The sequence below is a fragment of the Macaca mulatta genome, chromosome X (genome assembly GCF_049350105.2).
Source record: "Macaca mulatta isolate MMU2019108-1 chromosome X, T2T-MMU8v2.0, whole genome shotgun sequence".
In the NCBI taxonomy this organism is placed as follows: Eukaryota; Metazoa; Chordata; class Mammalia; order Primates; family Cercopithecidae; genus Macaca; species Macaca mulatta.
In genome coordinates, this window is record NC_133426.1 from 106,591,380 (window position 1) to 106,607,184 (window position 15,805).

General features: G+C 41.7%; 1 pseudogene; it reads right to left on the reverse strand.

The window, feature by feature from the left end:
• Positions 1-2,253: 2,253 nt before the first annotated feature.
• On the reverse strand, positions 2,254-4,180 carry LOC702694 (X-ray repair cross-complementing protein 6-like; annotated as a pseudogene).
• Between the last annotated feature and the right edge of the window lie 11,625 nt (positions 4,181-15,805).

A 15,805-nucleotide genomic window follows, 5' to 3' on the forward strand; every position in this document is an offset into this window, starting at 1 on the left:
CCCACAGCCCTAGATATCAGGCTGGCACCTGTGAATTTAGCCTCCCCATCAGTTCCTTTGTATACAGGCTCTAGGCCCACTCAGAACCACGCTAGCCCCTGCAGCCACAGGCTCCAGACCAGCCCAGAGTCAGGCTGGAATACACGGCCTTGAGCTTCAGACCCACCCCAGCACCATGTAAGCACCCCTGACCTCAGACATCAGTCCAACGCCTGCAGACAGAGGCTCTAGGTTTGCCTAGAGCCAGGCCAGTCCCTGCAACACCACTCTTCAGGCCATCTCCTGTGTCCCCATGCTTCAACCGACCCAAGGTGCAAGCTCATTCCAATAAATTGCAGTGCTAGGCCAGCCTCTTCAAAAGCCAAGCTCCAAAACCACCCCTGTGGACTCAGGTTCCAGTTTGGCCCCAGTATCCCAAGGATCCAGGTTAGCCCTTGAAGATCTAACCTCCAGACCACCACATCCATACCAAGTCTCTAGAGTAGTCCCCATAGGTCCATGTTCTCATCCCTGTGGGCTGAGGTTCTAGGCCAGCACCCACACATAGCCTCCAGGCCAGATCTCACATAACAAGGTCCCAGGCCAGTCTCCACAGCTTCAGGATCCAGGCCAGTCCTCATGGTGCTGGGAACTGGATCACCACCAATGATGCCAGGATCCAGACAAGCCCCCACAAACCCAGGCCCCATGACTTCCCAAGCACCAGGCAGGCTGCAGGCCCTCGGCTAGTCCTAGTAGTCCCAGGCTCCAGTGAATCCAGGATCCAGGCCCATTCCAGTAGACCTTTGTGCCAAGCCAGCCTCCACAGATTGACTCCAGTCCACCCCTGCAAAAGTAGGCTCCAGACCACCCCATGGACCCAGGGCCCAGGCCTACTGCCATGGACTCAAGCTCAAGGCTTGCCCCAGCAAAAGACCAGCCCCTGTAGACTCAGGCTTCAGACCAGCTCCCTCAGACTCAGGCAGAAGATTCAACCACATGCTACAGACAAGCCATGCTACAGACAAGCCCCCTATGGACCCAGAACCAAGGCCTATCCCTGCAAACTCCAACTTCAGGCCCATCTCACTGAACCCAGGTTTCAGGCATTCCCTCACAGACCCAGGCTCCAGGATCACCCACCATGGACTCAATCAACAGGACCAACCTAGAGAATTCAGGCTCCATGTCCAATCCTGTGGATGCAGGCACAATAGCTGCCTACCTCTGACTCAGGTATCAGCCCAGACCGTCCAAATACTTCAACAGTCAGTCCACCCACAGACCCCACCATACAGCCTTCCCAGAATCTCTGGATGTGCTGATTGGTGAATGACTTTCCCAGATGATGTCCATCTGCAAAGACTGAAAAAGTTCCAACTTTTTAAAATGTGCAGATACCAGTGCAGGACCACAAGGATCAGAAAAAGTCAGGGAAACTATATTACCAAATGAACAAAATAAAGTGCCAATAACCAACCCAAATGAAATGGAGATGTATAAACTGCCTGACAACATGATCAAAATAATTGTTTTAAGGAAGCTCAGTGAACTTCAAGAAAATACAGAGGAACAATTCAACAAAACAGGAAAACAATAAATGATCAAAATTACAAATTCAACAGAGAGATTGAAATTATTTTAAAAATCAAACAAATTCTCAAGCCAGAAATAAAAAGAACAAAATGAAAAATGTGATAGAGTGTCAACAGTAGAACTGTTCAAGCAAAAGAAAAAGTCTGTGAACCTGAACACAGGTTATTTGAAGATACATAATCAGAGGAGAAAAAAAGGATAAAAACAAATTAGGAAAGCTTATGAGACTTATAATACAACAACAAGAGCAAATGTTCAGATTACAGGACTAAAATAAAAAGGAGAGACAGAGAATGGGTCAGAAAATGTGTTTAAAGAAGTAATAGTAGAAAACTTTCCAAATCTGTAGAAAGATGTACATATCCAGGTACAGGAAGGTCAAAAGTTTCCAATTATATTCAAACCAAACAAGAAAAACACAGAATCAAAAGAATCGAACTATGAAATATCAAATTCAAAGAAAAGATTCTAGAAACAGCACAAGAAAAGAAACATACGATGTATGAGGAAATTCCAATAAAGCTAACAATTTTTTTTTTAATAGCACAAAGCTGGAGCTCTTTATTCTGGCAGTAGAGTAAGGAACAGCAAAGTGGGAGGGCTACACCATCACCATGACAACAGAAAGCCTCATAAACGTAAAGTCCCTCGATTTCTGTTGGGCAGACTCTTCCTATCTCAGGAGAAACATGTTTTAACTGGCTGAGAACAAGGCCAGACAGCCTGGTCACAGTGTGGAAGGGTGGCCGGAGGCGTGGCCTCTGGACAGTCCTGGAAGTGCTTGGTGAGGACTTCCAGCAGCTCCTGCTTCTTCAGCCAGTACTTCAGTCAGGCCTCTTTCATTATAGGCCCAGTGAAGTTTCCCAATGTGCCCTTGCTGATGTGGGTCTTCAGCTCGTCTTCTGAATACTCCGCTTGGGCCTTTTGCTTCTGGAAACTTCATTATTGCGTTTTCTCTTGGTAATTTTCCCTTCAGGATTATAATCTGCTGAGTAGCCAAGTTCCTTAAACTCATTCACCATGGAGCCCAGTATTTTATTCATTTCTTCAACCTTGGGTAATGTAAGGTCCACTGCTTGTTCAGCCTCCATCAAATACAAGGTAAAGGGCTCCAGGTTCGTGAAGTGCTGCTGCAGCACGGGGTTCTCAAAGCTGTCACTTCTGTATGTGAAGCAGAGCTTCTGAACGATAGCCTTCATCTTGCCCACCTGCTCTGGGGTTGCCATGACTTTTTCAGTAAAGGGCACCTTCCTTTAATTATCAGCAAAGGGTAAAAAGACTAGCTGGAAACCTGGAGTAGTCACCTGAATTTTCTGGTCATCCAACTCCTCTTCCTGTGACACCAAAGCCACAAAATAAGGGGGGATGTTCCTGCAGGGTGTGTATCTGCACAATGCTATGACCACCTTCTCCAGACACTCGATGAGCAGAGCACTGAACAGGGTTGAACTCCCATTCACCAGCGACTCCTCAGGGTACGTGAACAAGGAGGGCCTCAGGTAATGGTGCTTCTTCAGCATTACCAAGGGCTTGAAAACCATGAGCATCAAAGCTGGTTCATCAAACCATTTTAGCTCTTCTGTTTCCTCTTTCTCCAGTATAATCTGATGACTCCCATAGATCTGAGGCCTCTTGGTATCGCTAGGCAGAAGCAAATTACCGGTATTTATATTAAATGTCTGGTACTTGGTTTTCACTGGTTCATTTGTTTTCCGATAGAGTTTTATTGGAGGAGGCTTGAGAGCCTTCTGGACCAGATTATAAATGCCCACAGAGATCACTATGTCTTTGTTGAGCTTCAGCTTTAACCTGCTGAGTGCTCATTTCCTGGCCTCCTTGGCACGAACCTTCTGCAACAAGTCTTCTAGCTTGCTGGATTTCTCAAAGTGAATTGGATTCCTCAAAGGATGAAGTCCTCATTCTTTGCTATGCTGATGATATCTCTGTAGAACAAGGATATGTTAAAGCCCCCAAGTTTCTTCAGGTGCATCAAGTCAAAGAAGATGCCTATATCTCGGAGATCATCGGCTTTGGTACTGGCCTGGCAGGCCTTAACACTGTCATTGCCACGGGGGTTGTCTTCGTTGGTGAACAGCATGATTTTCTTATATCTCATCTTGAACTGGACATCACTAAAGAGTTTGGCACAGACCCACAGAACTTCACTGAATGAGTAGTCAGATCCATGGCCCATCAGGCCTTGGAAACATTTTTGTCCCTGCTGCCCCTTAAACTGGTCAAGCTTTAGAATTTGTTTTGCACCTGGATTATCCAACTCCTGTAAGATGTGAATGTTTTTAAAATTCACTGAATTTTTGTCTTTTTCGGTATCATAGAGATCTTGATCACTGCTTATGATCTTACTCATGTACACACTTTGGATACACTAGATGCTCATGTCAAAAGGAGTCAACTCATCTTCACTCTGAGATGTAAACATAGCCCTGGAGGTATCAACCAAAAAAAATTAAACTATCTCTTCCTGAATATTTCTAGTCTCCACTTGCTTCAAGGTCCTCTTCTTCTGTTGCTTCTTCATCACCCTCAGTTTTGTAATAAGACTCCCACCCTGATGTGTTGGCTACTGCTCACTTTGGCACAGGGAGGTAACCCACAGTGGATTTCATAGCAGAAACCTTGCAGAACAAGAGAGTGAGAGATGATATATTCAAAATGATGAAGAAAAAAAAACCCTGCCAACAAAAATACTTTCTCTGGAAAAGCTGTTCTTCAGAAATAAAGGAGAACTAAACAGCTTCCCAAACAAAAGCTGAAGGATATCATCACCACCAGACCTGTTTTTCAACAAATGCTGAAGAGAATTCTTCAAGTTTAATTTTAAGAGAATGCTAAATAGTAACACTAAAACATGTGAAAGTGTAAAACTCACTAGTAAAAAGTCAGTACAAGGTCAAATTCAGAAGAGTCTAATACTGTAAAGGTGGTGCATAAATTATTTATAAATTTAGTATGAAGGTTAAAATAAAGTTTATAAATAAAGGACAAGAAATCAAAGCATACAACTAGAGAAAATCACCTAATCACAAAGAAAGAGAGCAAGAGAGGAAGAAAGGAACAAAGGATCTACAAAACAACCAGAAAACAATTAACAAGAGAGGTGGCTAAGATGGCCGACTAAAAGCAGCTAGTGTGTGTGGCTCTCACAGAGAAGAGTGGAAGGGGCAAGTAAATATAGCAACTTCAACGGAATCATCCAGGTACATACATGGGGACTAATCAAAGAAAGAGCTTGACCCATGGAGAATAGAGAAAAGCACCGCAGGATGATGGCCCACCTGGGAGTGACAGGGACCCAAAGGAACCTCCCCACCCAGGGAAGTGGTGAATGAATGTGTGTCCCCAAGAATGCATGCTTCTCCCACAGATCTTTGCAACCCTCAGATCAAGAGATCTCTTTGTGAACCCACTCCACCGGGGCCTTTAGTCTGCCACCCAGAGCTATGTGGAGTTTTGGCAGAGCAGCCGCTCAGGCATGCACAGAGATCTGGAAGTTTTAGATGCTCTTGCATTCCAGGCTTCCCAGCAAAAGTAACTGCAACTCTGGAAAAGGGCAAAGTGGGAGGTTAGACCCCCATACATATCCCTAGGAAAGAGGCTGAATCCAGAAGGTCAAGCAGCAATGGTCTATGGGTACCACTTCCATAGCACCTCACCGAATAAGACCCACCCGTCTGGAATTCCAGTCAGCTACAGATAGCAGTATTGTGCCTCCATGGGATGGAGCTCCCAGGGTGAGTGGTGGGCTGGGGTCTTTGCTGTTTGGATGACTTAGCTGTTATGGCCTTCAGGCTTTGGTGACTCCAAGCTGACCAGGGATGGAAAGAATCCTCCAGCACAGCACAGCTGCTCTACTGAAATGTGGCCAGACTGCTTCTTTAAGTGCATCCCTGATTCCATTCCTCATCACCGGGTGGAGCCTCCCAACCGGGGCCTTTAGCCACCTCCACTAGTTTTCTCCAGTCTACAGAGATTTGAAAACTCTCTGGGACAGAGTACTCAGAGGAGAGTCAGAGAGCTCCCTGTGAGCTGTTTGGATGACTTAGTTGTTCCAGCTTTCAGGCTTTGGAGAGCCCAAGCCAACTGAGGGTGGAAGCATTATCCAGAACAGCACAGCTGCCCTATAGAAATATGGCCAGACTGCTTTTAAAGCAGGTCTCTGATCCCATTTCTCCTCACCGAGTGGACTCTCCCAACAGGGGTCTTCAGCAACCCCCATCGGTGGTCTCTGGCTGACAGAGGTTTTAGACCTCCTTGGGTTGGAGCTACCAGGGAGAGGGTCGGGCCACCATCATTGCTGTTTTGGTGACTTAGCTGTTCCAGCCTTTGGCTTTGGAGTGTCTCAGGAGCTAAGTGAATCCCAACCACAGCACAGCTGCTCTACAAAAATGTGGCCAGACTAATTTTTTAAGCAGTTCCTAAACTCTGTTCCTCCTGATTGGGTGAGACCTCCCAACTGCGGTCCTCTGCCACCTCTTACAGGTGCGTTCAGGCCAGCAACACCCGTGCCTTCCTGGGACAGAGCACCCACAGGGAAGAGCAGGCTGCCATTTTGCCATTTTGTAGTCTTCACTGGTGATACCTCCAGGTACTGGAAAATCCCAGGAGACTAGGGAATGGAGCAGACCCCCAGTATACCACCAAAGCCCTACAGAAAAGTGGCCAGACTCTTACATGGGGGCCCTCTCATACCTCCTCACTGGGCAGGTCTTCCAGGCCTGGGCCTCTAGCCATACCCCTACTAGAGATATGAAGCTAATAGCTACTTGGCGACTCCCTGGACAGAGCCTCCAGGGGCAACTGACAGCCTCTTTGCCACTGTCTCTGCAGTGGAACTGTCCTTACTACCCTCAGACTAACGAAGAAGCAAAGACCCTAAGTGTCTTACCCACATCTCCAACAAGTTGCAATTGCCCCAAGGAGAGGAGGTTAGTCCATCTGCCATGAGTCTCAAACATCCCCCACTGCTCATCACCAGGCAGAAAACCCCTGGCTTTGGGCTCACAGCACAGACTCTCCATCCTGGGCTGATTGCTCTGAACAATTGCTGACCCACATCTCTCTCAGGTGGAGTCCTCAGGAGAGGAGCAAAGTGGTAGAGGCAGCAAGCCAGCTGATGCAGTACCAAGAGGGAGCATCTGTAGTGGAGTATGGCTATCCCTCTAGGTTCAACTTGCTTCCATAACAGATTTTAGTTCTAAGGGAACTGTTGGACATGATGTCCACATGGTGGTCATGCACATCAGATGGAGCTGGTCCAACCTGAGCACTCCTTGGTCTGCTAGCCTCTTCCAAGGCTCCAGCCTGGCCATGTCTGCTTACAGGGCAGTCTTGTGTGCCTGGGGGTCCACCTCATAGCTTCTGTACCAGTGGTTCATGCCTGACTGGTGGAGAGCTCCAGTGAGGCAGCCCCTATGGCCACGCACCAGACTGCATACTACCTCTCCATACTGCAGCTTCCCCAAGCCCACAGCAACCCCCCACATCACTTTGCTGGCACATGCCTGCATGAACAAGATTTATTTTATTTGCCCCACGAGCACGCAGGAGTGCAGTATGTCCCCCTAACCCCCAACAACCAACATTGCAGACGGAGCCTTGTTAGACACAGAGCCAGCAAAACCTACCCCTGACAGCATCCTGCCCTTGCACTAATGCCGTGCGGAGAACAGGGAATCCTCCCACACCCTGAATCATCCCTCCTGCTTGCAGGGCACAGAGAAGGCACCAAGACCTACGCTGGACAGCACCCTACTTCAAGCCAACACCACCTCCATTGCAACAGTGCACACAGTCTCCAGCAGGAGACCCCCTCCTGCCCTATTTTCTGCTAACTGCCTTGATTCTGCCACTGTGATTAACGTCCGCAGGGAGGCACCCCTGCATCTGCTGGCACTCTACTGCTGCTGCCACATCTCAGTCCCCCCAGCGCAGTAGACACCAAAACTTGAGGAGCCAGAGAAAAGAGTCAGGGCCCAATACAAGTCCCCCAGAGTTAGAGCACAAAGTCCAGGAGTTGGGAGCTGAACGTTGGCCCCCTAAAATCTTCCAGAAACGAAGTAAGTTGGCTGAATCCACCTTATACCACAATCAAACTCTCAAGGTCATCAAATAGAATAAAAGGAAAAAAAATTTCCAAAGTTCAGCAATCACGAAGATTGAGGGTAGATAAGCCCACAAAGATGAGAAAGAATCAGCACAAGAATACTGAAAACTCAAAAAGCCAGAGTGCCTTCTTTCCTCCAAATGACCACATTTCTCCAGGAAGGGATCTCCAGGAAGGGTTCGCAACTGGGCTTATGCTGAGATGGCTGAAAGGATAAAAGTAGAAGTCAGAATACAAATTGGAACAAAGTTCACTGAGTTACTGAAGTACATTGTAACCCAATACAAGGAAATTAAAAATCATGAGAAAACATGGCAGAAGCTGATGGACAAAAGAGCCAGTATAGAGAAGGACACAACTGACCTGATAGAGCTAAAAAACATGCTACAATAATTTCATAATGCAATCACAAGTATTGATAGCAGAATAGACAAAGTGGAGGAAAGAATCTCTGAGCTTGCATATTGCCCTTCTGAAACGAGACAGCCAGACGAGAACAGAGAAAAAAAAGAATGAAAAGGAATGAACAAAACCACAGAGAAATATGAAATTATTTAAAGAGACTGAATCTATGACTGATTGGTATACCTGAAAGAGATGGAGAGAATGGAACCAATCTGGAAAACGTATTTCAGGATATCACCCATACGAAATTCCCCAACCTAGCTAGTGAGGTCAACATTCAAATTCAGAAAATGCAGTGAACCCCAGTAATATATTCCACTAGATCATTCCCAAGACACAAAATCATCAGATTTGCCAACGTCAAAATGAAAGAAAAAATTTTAAAGGCAGCTAGAGAAAAAGGTCTGGTCACCTAAAAATGGAAGCCCATCCGACTAACAATAGATCTCTCAGCTAAAACCTTACAAACCAGAAGTGATTGGCGACAATATTCAACATTCTTAAGGAAAAGAAATTTCAACACAGAATTTTATATTTGGCCAAACTAAGTGTCATAAGCAAAGGAGAAGTAAAACCCTTTTCAGACAAGCAAATTCTGAGAGAATTTATTACCACCAGATCTGCCTTACAAGAGCTCCTGAAGGAAGTACCAAATATGGTAAGGACCATTACCAGCCACTACAAAAACACACGTAAGTACACAGACCAGTGACACTATAAAGCTACGACATAAACAAGTCTGCAAAATAACCAGCTAATATCATGATGATAAGATCAAATCCACGCATATCAATACTAACTTTAAACGTAAATGGGCTAAATGCCCCAATTAAAAGACACAGTATGGTGAGCTCAATAAAGAACCACAACCCAACCTGCTGTCTTCAAAAGATTCATCTCACATGCAATGACTCAAATAGGCTCAAAATAAAGGAACAGAGAAAAATCTGCCAAGCAAATAAAAAACAGAAAAAAGAAGGGGTTGTAATCCTAGTTTCTTACAAAACAGACTTTAAACCAACAAAGATTTAAAAAGAGAAAAAAAGGTATTACATAATTTTAAGGGGTTCAATTCAACAAGAAGATCTAACTATTCTAAATATATATGCACCCAACGCAGGAGCACTCAGATTCATAAAGCAAGTTCTTAGAGACCTTTAAAGAGACAGACTCCAATGTTATAGGGGTGAGAAATTTTAACTCTTCATTGACAATATTAGACAGATCATGGAGACAGAAAATTAACAAAGATATTCAGGACCTGAACTCACACTGGATCAAATGGACCTCACAGATATCTAAAGAACTCCACCTAAAAACAACAGAACATACATTCGTCTCATCGCCAAATGGAACATACTCTAAAATTGATGAAACTATCAGAAGTAAAACACTTTTCAGCAAATGCATAAGTACTGAAGTCACAACAAACAGTCTCATGGACCACAGCACAATCAAATTAGAAATCAAGACTAAGCATTTTTTCATATGTTTGTGGGCCATTTGTATTTCTTCTTTTGAGAACTGTCTATTCATATCCTTAGCCCAATTTTGATGAATTGTTGTTATTCTTGCTGATTTTAGTTCATTGTAGATTCTGGATATTAGTCCTTTGTCAGATGTACAGATTGTGAAGATTTTCTCCCACTCTGTGGGTTGCCTGTTTACTCTGCTGATTGTTCCTTTTGCCATGCAAACACTCTTTAGTCCAATTAAGTCCTAGCTATTTATCTTTGTTTTTATTGCATTTGTTTTTGGGTCCTTGGTCATGAAATCCTTGCCTAAGTCAATACCTAGAAGGGGTTTTCCAATGTTATCTTCAAGCATTTTTATAGTTTCAGGTCTTAGATTTAAGTCTTTAATCCAACTTGAATTGATTTTTGTATAAGGTGAGAGATGAGGATCCAGTTTCATTCTCCCACATATGGTTAGTCAATTATCCCAGCACCATTTGTTGAAAAGGGGATTGCTTCCCCACTTTATTTTTTGTTTGCTTTGTCAAAGATCAGTTGGCTGTAGGTATTTGGGTTTATTTCTGTTTTCTCTATACTGTTCCATTGGTCTATGTGCCTATTTTTATACCAGTACCATGCTGTTTTGATGACTACGGCCTTATAGCTTACTTTGAAATCAGGCAGTGTGATGCCTCTAGATTTGTTCTCTTTGCTTAGATTTGCTTTGGCTGTGCGGGCTCTTTTTTGGTTCCACATGAATTTTAGAATTGTTTTTTTCTAATTCTGTGAATAATGATGGTGGTATTTTGATGGAGATTGTGTTGCATTTGTAGATTGCCAACAAGTATATGAAAAAATGCTTAGCACCACTAATGATCAGGGAAATGCAAATCAAAACCACAATGTGATATCACTTACTCCTGCAAGAATGGCCACAACCAAAAAAACTTTTAAAAAGTAGATGTTGGTGTGCACGTGGTGATCAGGGAACACTTCTACACTACTGGTAGGAATGTAAACTAGTACAAACGACTACGAAAAACAGTGTAGAGATTCCTTAAACAACTGAAATTAGAACTACTATTTGATCCAGGAATCTCACTACTGGGTATCTACCCAGAGGAAAAGAAGTCATTATACAAAAAAGATACTTGCACACACATGCTTATAGCAGCACAATTCACAATTGCTAAGTAGTGGAACCAACCCAAATGCCCATCAATCAATGAGTGGATAAAGAAACTGTATATATATATATATTCCATCACATATATATATATGATGGAATACTACTCAGCCATAAAAAGGAATGAATTAATGGCATCTGCAGTGACCTGGATGAGACTGGAGACTATTATTACAAGTGAAGTAACTCATGAATTGAGAACCAAACATTGTATGTTCTCACTGATATGTGAGAGCTAAGCTATGAGAATGCAGATGCATAAGAATGATAAAATGGACTTTGGGGACTTAGGGGGAAGGGTGGGGGGGAGAGGAATAAAATACTACAAATAGGGTGTCCTGTATACTGTTTGGGTGATGGGTGCACCAAAATCTCACAAATCACGACTAAAGAACTTACTCATGTAACCAAACACCACATGTACCCTAATAACCTATGGAAAAAATAAATAATAATAATGAAGAACAGATTTTAAAAAAGAAGTCAAGACTAAGAAATTCACTCAAAATACTATTACATGGAAATTGAATAATCTGTCCATGAATGACTTCTGGGTAAATGATGAATTTGAGGCAGAAATCAACAAATTATTTGAAACTATTGAGAACAGATAAAACAAGAGGATTCAGCTAAAGCAGTATTAAGAGGGAAATTTACAGCACTAAATGATCACATCAAAAAGAAAGAAAGATCTCAAGTTAACAAGCTCACGTCACAAGTAAAAGAACTAGAAAACCAAGGGCAAACAAATTCCAAAGCTACCAGAAGATAAGAAATAATCAAAATTGGAGCTGAACTGAAGGAGATAGAGACATGAAAGATCATTCAAAAGATAAATGAAATCAAGAGCTGGGTTTTTTTTTTTTTTTTTTTTTTTTTTTTTTGAAAAACCTAATAAAATAGACAGCTAACTAGACTAATAAAGAAGAAGAGAGAGAGAGGATTCAAATAAACATAATCAGAAACAAAAAGGGGGCTATTACCACTGACTCCACAGAAATATAAACAACCATCAGGGAATGTTATGAACACCTCTATGCACAAAAACTAGAAAATCTACAAGAAATGAAGAAATTGCTGGACACATACACACTCCCAAGGCTGAACCACGAATAAATTAACCAAGGCTGAACCACGAATAAATTAAATCCCGGAACAGATCAATAATGAGGTCTGAAATTGAGGCAGTCATAAATAGCCTACCAAACAAAAAAAGCACACGACCACACAGATTAACAGCTTAATTCTAACAGATGTACAAAGAATAGCTTGTACCATTCCTACTGAAACTATTCTAAAAAATTGAAAAGGATGAAATACTCCTTAACTCATTCTATGAGGCCAGCATCATCCTGATACCAAAACCTGACAGACAGAGATACAACAAAAAAAGAAAACTTCAGGACAATATCCTTGACGAACATTGATGCAAAAATCCTCAAAAAAATACTGGCAAACTGAATCCAGCAGTATATCAAAGTTTTTGCAGGCTGGGTGCAGTGGCTCACACCTGTAATCCCAGCACTTTGAGAGGCCGAGGCGGGCAGATCACCTGAGGTCAGGAGTTCGAGACCAGCCTGCCCAACATGGTGAAACCCCATCTCTACTAAAAATACAAAAAAATTAGCCAGGTGTGGTGGCCGGTACCTGTAATTCCAGCTACTCCGGAGGCTGAGGCAGGAGAATCCCTTGAATTCAGGAGGTGAAGGTTGCAGTGAGTCAAGATTGCACCACTGCACTCCAGCCTGGGTAACGAGATTGAAACTCCATCTGGGGAAAAAAAAAAAAAAAAAAAAAAGTTTATGCAACAAGATCAAGTAGGCTTTATCCCTGGGATGCAAGGTTGGTTCAAAATATGCAAATCAAGAAATGGGATTCATCACTTAAACAGAACTAAATATAAAAACCACAAAATTTTCTCTATAGGTGCAGAAAAGGCTTTTGATAAAATTCAACACTCCTTTGTGTTAAAAACTATCAATAAACTAGGTATTGAATGAACACACCTCAAAATAATAAGAGACATATGTGACAAATCCACAGACAATATCATACTGAATAGGCAAAAGCTGGAAGCATTCCCCTTGCAAACCTGCACAAGAAAATGATGCTCTCTCTCACCACTCCTATTCAACATAGTATTGAAAGTTATTGCCAGGGCAACCAAGTAAGAGAAAGAAATAAAAGGCATCCAAATACCAAGAAAGGAAGTCAAACTATCCCTGTCTGCAGATGACATAATTCTATATATAGAAAACCTCATAGTCTCAGCCCAAAAGCTTCTTAAGCTTATAAACAACCTCAGCAAAGTCTCAGGATACAAAATCAATGTGCAAATATCTCTAGTATTCCTATACACCCACAACAGTTAACCCAAAGCCAAATCAGGAATGTACTCCAATTCACAACTGCCGTAAAAATAATAAAATACCTAGGAATACAACTTACAAGGGGCATGAAGTACCTCTTCAAGGAGAACTACAAACTACTGCTCAAGGAAATAAGACAGGACACAAACAAATGGAAATACATTCCATGCTCATGGATAGGAAGAATCAGTATCATGAAAATGGCAATAATGCCCAAAGCAGTTTACAGATTTGATGCTATTCCTATTGAACTACCATTGACATTCTTCCCAGAAATAGAGAAAACTATTTTAAAATTCACATGGCACCAAAAAAGAGCTCAAATAGCCAAGGCAGTCCTAAGCAAACAGAACAATGCTGGAGATGTCACACTACCAGACTTCAAACCATACTACAAGGCTACAGTAAATGAAACAACATGGTACAGGTACAAAAACAGACACATAGAGCAATGGAATAGAATAGAGAACCCAGAAAGAAGACCACACACCTACAACTATCTGATCTTTGACAAACCTGACAAAAACAAGCAATGGGGAAACAATTCCCTATTCAATAAATAGTGCTGGAATAACTCCTAATGTCATATGCAGATGATTAAAACTGGACCCTCTCCTTACACCATAAATAAAAATTAACTCAAGATAGACTAAAGACTTAAATGTAAAACCCCAAACTATAAAAACCCTGGAAGACAACCCGGGCAATACCATTAAGGACATCGACATGGGCAAAGATTTCATGATGAAGACACCAAAAGCAATTGCAACAAAAGCAAGAATTGACAAATGGGATCTCATTAAACTAAAGAGCTTGTGCACAGCAAAATAAACTATCAACAGAGTAAACAAACAACCTACAGGATGGGAAAAAAATTTTGCAAACTATGCATCTGACAATGGTCTATTATCCAGAATCTATAGCAAGCTTAAACAAATTTACAAGAAAAAAGCAATTCCATTGAAAAGTGGGCAAATTATGTGAAGAGACACATTTCAAAAGAAGACATACATTCAGCCAACAATCATATGAAGAAAAGCTCAACATCACTCATCATTACAGAAATGCAAAGCAAAACTACAATGAGATATCATCTCACAACACTCAGAATAGCTATTATTAAAAAGTCAAAAGATAACAGATACTGGCAAGGTTGTGGAGAAAAAGGAATGCTTATGCCCTGTTGGTGGAAGTGTAAATTAGTTCAAGCATTGCGGAAAACAGTGTGGTGATTCCTCAAACACCTAAAGACAGAAATACCATGAGACCCAGCAATCCCATTACTGGGTATATACCTAAAGGAATATAAATTATTCTGTTATAAAGACACATGCCTGCGTATGTTCATTACAACACCATTCACAATAGTAAAAACATGGAATCAACATAAATGCCCATCAATGACAGACCTTTTAAAGAAACTGTGGTACATATACACCACACCTTGGAATACTATGCAGCAATAAAAATAACGAGATCATGTTCTTGGCAAGGACGTGGATGGAGCCGGAGGTCATTATCCATAGCAAACTAACACAGGTACAGAAAACCAAATACTGCATGTTCTCACTTATAAGTGGAAGCTAAATTGTGAGAACACATCCACACATAGAGGGGAAAACACCCACAAGGGCCTAATGGAGGGTGGAGGGTGAGAGGAAGGGGAGGATCAGGAAAAATAACCAATGGGTACTATGCTTAATACCTATGTGATGAAGTAATCTGCACAACAAACCCCCATGACGCAAGTTTACCTATGTAACAAACCTGCCCATGCAACCCTCAACTTAAAATAAAAGTTAAAAAATGCATTATAACCAAAAGAATACCCTAAACTCTGTATTACTTATTTTTTATTTTATAATAAGGCAAAATTGCTATCATATTTGACACCTTACCTACCCCAGAATATCCTGGTATTTAGTAAAAAGGAAAAATCAATCAATAAATAAATTCCATTTCTGGTTCAAAAAAAACCAAGCAGATTTATGCATTAACAAGGCTGGCTTTCTTGATAACCTGAGCAATTTCTCAAGGTAGACAAACGAGAGATAAAACATTTATGAAGACTAGTAATAACCAGCGTTTTCTATTTTATTCAGACGTACAAGAGTGTGTGTTCTGGCTTAATTACTTATGGGCTCTGTGTCCTTAGGCGGGTTACTTTATTTCTCTGAACCCCAGTTTTCTAAAAAATAGTGTATATTATAATTCTCTGGTGTGTTGTAAAGATAAAATGAGATAAAGATGTAAAGCAACAGGTGACTGGCACATAAAACTACTAGTTTCATTTCTACTTCCCCTTATTCTTTTACCTCTACCTAATATTTCCTCTAAAACATGTATTATAAGACACATACACATAACAAAACACATTACTATCCTTCTTATTTGAAGATGGTAGAGTTGTCAGAAGCTTGGATTTTCAAATCAAACAGATCTACTGTCTAACTCTAGCTTCTCCACTTAGTAACTCTGAGTCAGTTCCTTAACTTTTTGAACCTGCAGTTTCCTCATCTATAAATAGATAACAGAACCTACCTCTTAAAGTTGTTGTTAAAAGGGACAAGCAAGTAAAAGACACTGACTGTTCTAATAGCTGGAAATACACAATAAATATTAGCTCTTTTGTACCTATTGCTGATATTCATAACATAATTATTATTACAATTCATTAGTATTATTCCAGATC